This window comes from Manis javanica, chromosome 11 (assembly GCF_040802235.1).
Source record: "Manis javanica isolate MJ-LG chromosome 11, MJ_LKY, whole genome shotgun sequence".
In the NCBI taxonomy this organism is placed as follows: Eukaryota; Metazoa; Chordata; class Mammalia; order Pholidota; family Manidae; genus Manis; species Manis javanica.
This window is the reverse complement of record NC_133166.1, coordinates 64571229-64579054: the sequence shown is the minus strand read 5'-3', so window position 1 is coordinate 64579054 and position 7826 is coordinate 64571229. Positions and strand designations below refer to the sequence as shown.

General features: G+C 43.2%; 1 long non-coding RNA gene across 2 annotated transcripts; it reads right to left on the bottom strand.

Moving 5' to 3' along the window:
* Positions 1 to 1004: 1004 nt before the first annotated feature.
* Positions 1005 to 6540, bottom strand: LOC108407687 (uncharacterized). Of its 2 annotated transcripts, XR_001855787.3 has the most exons (3): positions 6202 to 6450; positions 2931 to 3268; positions 1005 to 2364 (listed from the first exon to the last, which is right to left on the bottom strand). It is a non-coding gene; the product is annotated as an uncharacterized lncRNA (long non-coding RNA). The 2 variants fall into 2 exon arrangements; XR_012122691.1 differs by lacking the exon at positions 1005 to 2364 and having other exon boundaries at positions 2651 to 3268; positions 6202 to 6540.
* Positions 6541 to 7826: the final 1286 nt, after the last annotated feature.

The window sequence follows — 7826 nt, the reverse complement described above, 5'->3', positions numbered from 1 at the left end:
GTGACATGCAGCCTTCCCTTTGATTTCCTTCTGCCACCACTCCACATGTTCCTCATGAAAAGATGGACCACATGCTCTGCCTCCCTCAGCCGTCTGGGATTGGCCCAAGAGGTGGGCGCACCACCCCAGCTGAGCCTCCAGGCTCCTCTAGGATTTTATACATGAATGTTAGAAAAGTGAAGAATTTCCTTTCCTGTGAAATTCCAAGCTTCAGGACGGGCCTCCAGACCTGCCAGAGGATTTTGGAGGAATGGGAGGTCAGGAGGAAATGTGGAGAGATGCAAAGAAAGGCTCTTGATCCTGTTTGTTGTACCGTGGGTCCACCAGACCCTCAGGATTATTCTGCCCTTGTCTCTCCTTCCATTGGGTCGGTATTTCCTGCTTTGCTACAACTAGGTTAAGATGAGTTTCTGTCCCTTGTCTATTAAAATGACAGGGAACTTATATCCATCATACCATTGATAAGTTTTCACAAATGCCTAGGGTACCTAACTGGTTTTCTTGGTTTCAGTGGATATGGCTGGTAATTGTAGGTCTGCTTTTGTTATGTAGCTGTATTCCTATTATGTTAACATATGTGCGCAATTTAATTAGTAGTTTAAAACCTATACATGCTTATGTTACTCTACAAGAAGATATGTCAAAGAAATAAAAAAAAAATGACAGGGAACTTATTGCTTACAAGGCAGAGCACTGTCCTGTTGTCCCTGCCTGTTATATCTTTGATTGTACGTCAAACTTTCTCTTTCTCATATCCTCAGAGAAATACAATCCAGGATATAAACAATACCCCAGACACCTTGGAATACTCAGTGGGTCTGTCGCAGAAGCCCATTCCTTGCTTCTTTCTTCCTTTGTCTTTTTCCTTTTCTCCATCTCTTCCTTCCTCAGAAAGGCATCAAGTACCTGGCCCAGACCTGGTACTGTGTTAGGTGCCTGGAGGTAAAGGATGAATAAAACATGCTTGGTGCCCTTAAGGTTTCCTCAGCCCAGCAGAGGAAGACAGGTAAGCCACGACGAGCACCTCAGCCAGCCCCCTTGCTTGAAGTGTGTGGTTAGCACCCCATTTGATGGGAACACACAAAACAGGACTGACTCCAGAGGAGGCCACAGAAGCTGTGAGGTGGAGGGTTGTGTGCGCAGACAGGGTGCAACCCCAGGCCCACCAAAGGAGGCTGGGTCCTTAAGAGAGAGGGTGAGGGTGTGGGTTAGGTCTCTGCGACCTTCCACCCAAAGGGCACTCCCACAGTGGGGCTGCCTGGTGCGGCCTGAGCGAGGCCTCCTTGTTATTGGGGCCAACAGCTCCTGTTGTCCCCCTGCTCTGAGGATGGGCCCACTGGAGCTTTGTGTGGTGAGGAGAGAGGGTTGATGTTCTACTTTCAAGGTCAGACATGCTGGGCTTGAGACTACTGCTCCCAGCACAGAGCCCCAGCCTGCTTCTGGGGGCAAGGCTGCTGCTTAGGCCTCTGCTCTAGAAAAGCCATCAAGGCCACAAATGGGGAGGAAGTCAGAGGGGCCAGCAGGCAAGAACAGAGGGGAGGGAAATGCTTTCCAGGAGGACTTTGTTGTATGCTCATTAACCAGCCCCACAGGCATGGAGAATGGGGCCTGGTGACCAATGGTGTTTGGAGGCTACAATAAACTGTGATTTTATGGCTAGGGGTTCAGGCAGGAAATCAGAGTTTTATGTCTGATTAAATCTCAGTAACAAACCCAGAGACCCCATGGCCCTTCCTAGGTCCAAAGCAGTGAACACTCACTCACTGAGAAAGTCACCTGTTCCACCTCCTCCCAGAGAAGCACCTCTCACCTAAGCCTTCTCCTCACATGGGAGCAGGCAGGCCCAACTCAGTTTACTGTGGTTGAGGATTTTGTTTTTTGAAGAGACAAAGATACAGCAATTCTTTTGCTTAGAAAAAAATGAAAAGAATAACCTACCCCACCAAAGGGTTTATGAAAGAATGAGTCACTCCAGTATCGACTGCTTACATTATGTAACACCTTCCAGGTTTTAAAGAGTGATTGCACTCAGTCTCTTACACAGTCCCCTACCGTTCTTGAGGGAGGAATCATCACCATCATTATGCAGGAGAAGAAATTAATATTTTAAAGGTGGGGGGACTTACTGAAGGCCAGTAGGTGACTGGTTCATTCTCTTATTTGGGACTCTTTTGATGGCAAGAAGGAGAAAATTTTTTCAAACTCAAGAAGACAAGGGGCAGAAAATGTATTGGTTCATGCAACCAAACTTTGGGCTTGCTTCAGGTATAGCCAGATCCAAGAACTAGTGTTCCTCTTCATCTCTGGGTTCTGCTTTCCTCTGTGGACTTGCGTCTTAGGCAGATATCCTACACACCGTGGACTCTGGCAAACAGATTTGCATTGTTCTCAGTCAATAAATTCCACTAGAAAGAGAGTCTTTTCCCCTTTGGTTCCAATGCAAGTCACAGAACTGAGTCTTACTGGACCAAGTGCCTATTTTGAACAATCACTGGGGCCAGGGGGATGGAAAAAGCTGACTTCCCTGGCCTATGACATAGCCACTCATGAAGTTGGTGGGCTTGGCAACCTGGCATTTTGGAGTCTCCCAGTGGAAAGACTAACTCCTTACCCCATAACTGTAAGATAAATTTTAGCTCAAACAAGCAGGTGAAGAGAGGCAACAAAGGGCCAGGTGATTTATTTGAATGCCCCCCGGGCGAGGTTCCGTGGCCTTCCTGTCACAGGCCAGGGAAGTCACGTGAAAGTAGACAGGCAGCGAGTTTTTAAAGAAGGTAGAAGAAGGCAGAGCTTAGATTTACAGTGGCGCGAGGATTGGCTAGCCTAAGGCACATTTTTCAGGTTGGGAGGGGGCAGCAGCCAGGGACTTTGGCACATCGTCAGTGTCTGACGTGCCCCCCCCCCCCCCCCCCCCGTGCCTTCAACCTTACATTTCAGCCTTTTGGTCATAATGGGTAACGACTTGAACTGGCTATTCTTGGCTGACAAGGGGCGTCGTGGCGGGGTGGGGTTTCATAGCATGTAGTTACATTGTTCTGACTGCAAATATCTCACCCTGCCCTCTTTAGAGGCTCTCACTTCACTCCATCTAAACTTATGGTTTTTGTCTCATTTTTTTTTTCTACAGATAGAGACTCTAGCTGCTGCCAGGGAAAAGGGGCGACGACTGCTCTGGCTGCTTCATGCTGAGAAGGGATGCAGTAAAGGGTGTAGTTAGGTCTCTATCACTGGTTAGTTGAGAGGGCTTCAGAAAGTTGGTGCTTTTATTCTGGAAAGACAAATTTGATGAGATTAAGAATGCATGGCTGAATATGAGAATTAGAAATATGAAGAGTTTGAGAATTACAACTAGGTATTATGGGGAAACTAAAATTTTGGATTGAGTTTACATTTTAATGACTAGTATTTTGATTTAGTATAGATAAGACTGCATTATTGAAACAATACTTTTCTCTAAAATCACCCTTGTTTTTATTAGAAGTAGCTAGATTAAGAAAATAATTAACACTTGGCTTTATTATTTGCATAAGTGCAGCAAGAAGAGTAATTGATTCCATCCATAGGCTCTTTTAAATGTGCTTTGCTAGAACTTTTTGTAAGGAATTTCAGATTGAACTTTTAAAGGCCTCTCAAGGCCAGAAAGCCAATCCAGACTTGCCATTAGGTTTTGCCTGCAGTGCCTGTAGATTTGGGTGAATTTCTCTCTTCTCGAGGTCTCCAAGACATCTTGAGGTTCCTGCACCTGCCAGGAAGTGACCTTCCTTACTCACCTGGTAAGGCTGCTGGGAACCCTGTAAGCAAGGTACCAGGCCAGTTCTTCCAAGGGGCTTTGTTGGTTTTATATAGTCAACTTTAGTTCCTTAAAGCTGCTCATATCTGAGTTTGTACATGTGTCTCTCAGGTATGATGTTCCAGTCAAAGCCTTGGTAATATAACCAGTGTTTTTAATTGGTCCTCTTACAAGGAAAGCAGATTCTTGTTGAATTTGTGCAAATAAACATACTGCCATGAAATATAAAAATTGTTACTGAGATTTTTTAAATTCTGGAGAGATCGGGTAGAGAGAAAGATAAAGTTTCAATTCTGTTTATAAAGGCAGTCATTTACTAAACTGTTGTCAGCTTAAGAGAAAAAGCTTAAAACACTTTATCAACAACATTTGAAACAAAAAGTCACCAAATTATCTTCCTTAGTTTACTTAATCTTATGTGAGTATAGATGACAAAAGACTTACAAATGACAATGGTTAAAGATCTGATGAGAGCTTACTGTAAGACAGTTGACATAAGGAAATTTGGATATTTCTGTAACACAAAATATTTAGTAACAAAGTTTAGCATCATTCCCTTTGATAGTGCCTTCCAGGTAATTAAGCAGGTAATTATATATCAGGTAAATAAGCCAAATTAGCCAAATATTTTCCTCAATGAGGAGAAAAAATTCTGACATGTTCCAGGGGCCCTGTGGAAAATATTAGAGTGAACTAGAGGTAAAAGTACCTTTTTGAATTTGATTTTTCTTTTTGGTACTTGCTTAAATAGGATTATAGGTTGCCATGAAGAAATACTTATCTATTTAACTAGAATGACAACAAAATAACTCAAAGGTAAATAAAGAAGGTTGCACAGTTGTTAGCAAAGTTTAGCTTTTAGTCCTTTTAATATTTAGATCTCATTTTTAAAAATATTCTGACAATTCATTGAGACTTTAAGCATGAGAAACTGCTTTGATAAAACAGAGAACTCATTGTAGTTTTTAAATATTAAGAGCAGATTAACAGTTAAGAAAATTTTGTCTTTTTAACTGAAAATAAAATTTTAATTTTGCTGTGTACTTGATACTGAGATTTATTTGCTACACTTATTTAGTTTACTTATTTTTTAACTATGCTAGGTTATTTACAAGACCTTTACTGAATATTAGACAAAGCCAAGCCTTTAGGCATTTATTCTTAAAAGATTTAGCAGATAACATCAACTTAAATGACACTAGGTAAACTTAGGCAGCTGATAACAAGGACATGCTTGCCTCAGTCAAATTCAAATTAGCATTAATGCTTAACATTTTTTATCAGATTTCCTGGAAGTTTTAGAGTGCCTAATTTTCACAAGCGCTTGTTTTTAAATCAGTTTGTATTACTACTATGCGGAGGTAGGAAAATATTTTTCATTTACACACCTAGACACACAAACATACAAACTGAGACACAACAACTATAGTCAGCAACACTTTCTACATAAAAAACATATACACAGATAGACAAACTGATATAAAGACTTGAGTTACTGATATCTAATTGCTTTGTTTTTCTTCAGCTTCTTGTTTGTGGCTTCTGGAACTAGAGGGCGGGAGGAGCGTGTTCTGGTGGAGGAAGAGGGCAGTGAAGGCGGAAGGAGAGGGGGAGGGGGTGGTGCAGCCACGGAAAGAGGAGAGCAGGACAAAGGCATGGTTGAGAATGTAGGACTTTAAGATGGAGGTGACACGTGTGAAAACAAAGGACTTAGAGATGGTGGTGGAGAGATGGGGAGAGGATTGCGAGCTGAGGGAGGTGGGTGACTAAGGTTTTCTGGCGGATCTGAAAAGGAAGGACTGGGCAGAGTAAGAAGCTGACAATATTTAACTGGAGATTGGGCCAGTAGAACCTGAGTTATTTAATGTTTACATAAAGGTTTGGGCAGGGGTGCAAAGTCCAAAAAGGCTGCACATATGGGATTTCACTCTACTCTCCGCTCTAGTGGCAATAATTAATCAAGGTGGTGAGGAGGCTAAAATTGAAAGTTCCCTCAAGGGGCCAGTGTGATTGGTTGTCCAAGGGATACTGAGGCCAGGCCTCAGAGCAAAGAAAGACTAGCTTCCGTTTGGGAACTTCCCGGGACAAATATACAGTAGCCAAATTAGAAATGAGACACTGCAACAGGGTCTGGGCCTCCGCTTTTGAGGGCTGGTTCCCCATGTCTGTGTCACCCCCAACTAATCCCGCTGAGAGTAGCGCCCAGCGTTCCAAGTGCACCAAGTCAGAGGAGATGGCCTGGGAGCCTGGGTGAGGGGTGTCTCCCCCACCACAGGGCCAGGGGCGAGTATCCTGGATACTCACAATGGATGGGCTGAATACCCAAGACCTGAAGGTACGCACGATTTCTAACGGACCAGGTGAAACAGAGTTAGGAAGGGAAGCAGACCAGGGGAAACTGAGGGACTCACCAGAAAATAGTCCATGCAGCAGAGAGCAGGCTGAGGTCCTGGATCAGGGAAGGAGGGGGTGGAGCCGCTGGTGGCTGGTTGGGGCCCCGCACTCACACTACTTCCCCCGGGTTTCGGCACCAAATGTAAGATAAATTTTAGCTCAAACAAGCAGGTGAAGAGAGGCAACAAAGGGCCAGGTAATTTATTTGAATACCCCCCCGGGCAAGGTTCCATGGCCTTCCTATCACAGGCCAGGGAAGTCACGTGAAAGTAGACAGGCAGCGAGTTTTTAAAGAAGGTAGAAGAAGGCAGAGCTTAGATTTACAGCGGCAAGAGGATTGGCTAGCCTAAGGCACATTTTTCAGGTTGGGAGGGGGCAGCAGCCGGGGACTTTGGCACATCATCAGTGTCTGACGTGCTCACCCCTCCCCCCAGTGCCTTCAACCTTACGATAACAATGAGACCAAGTTCACTAGTCATTATGTTATTTGTACAGCTCCCCATCAGCTGTTATTTTATCCTAAAAAATGAGTGAGTCCCTGGGGAGAAATGAGAGGAAAACTTGTGAGAAAGTGTACAGTAAAAAATGCTAAAACTGACTCTAAAGGGAACTAGTTCAGGTACTAAGCAGTTTTCAAAACTTCTGCAGAATGCTTTGAGGAGATGTTGCAGCCAAGAAAATCACAAACTGCTATGTAGAGAACACCGAAGAGCTCTTGAAAACTGAAAGGATGGCTGCGAAATTAAAAATTCAATTAAATGTTAAAACACAAAGTCAGGGAAATCTTCCAAAAGGTAAGGGAAAAAGACAAAGAGATGGAAAATGTGAAAAAAATAAGAGACATGAAGGATCGATCCAGGAGGCACAATGTCTGACTAACAGGAGTTCCAGAAAAAACAAAGAATTTCCCAGAGCTAGGGACACAAGTATTTAGATGGAAATGGTCTACAGAATGCCCAACATAATGTGTGGAAGGAGATCCACACACATCGTAGTGAAATTTCTGGACATCAAGTATAAAGAGTAAATCTTGGAAACTTCTAGAAACAAAGAAAGGTTGCTATCAAAGGAATGAAACTCAGACTGGTATCAGAAACACTGGGCATTTGAGAAAAAATGGAGCAAAGCTTTAAAATTGTGAGAGAAAACTATTTTCAAACTAGAATTCTATGTCCAAGTGGTGAATAGAGTTGGATAGAGTCTGAGGTAAGAAAAAAAGGAAGTTGCTTGAGGATGTGCTGCAGCAAACAGTCCTCTTTCTTGCAGCAAATAAAGAAAGAGAAAAACATGCCACACAACCTGTGAAACTGATTAAGGAAGGTTCCAGGATTCCAGGTACAAGAATGGGCCTGGAGAGCAACTTGTCCAGTTGAAAAGAAGGAAGTGGAGGATTCCAAGAGAAAGATACCTGGGAAAATAGAGATTTGGAAGATTTTACATATTCAGAGAATTTGGTACCACAGAAAAGGGTATGACAAATAATCAGTGCACAGTAAAAAAGAAGGCAGTGAACCATATAAGAACTTAAGGAATATAAAACCCTTAAAAGGTTTAATATTGATAGAAAAAAGGAGAGCCCAGAACCAGACTGCCTGGCCTTGCAAACTTCAGCTCTGGAACTTATCAGCTGTGCAATCTTACA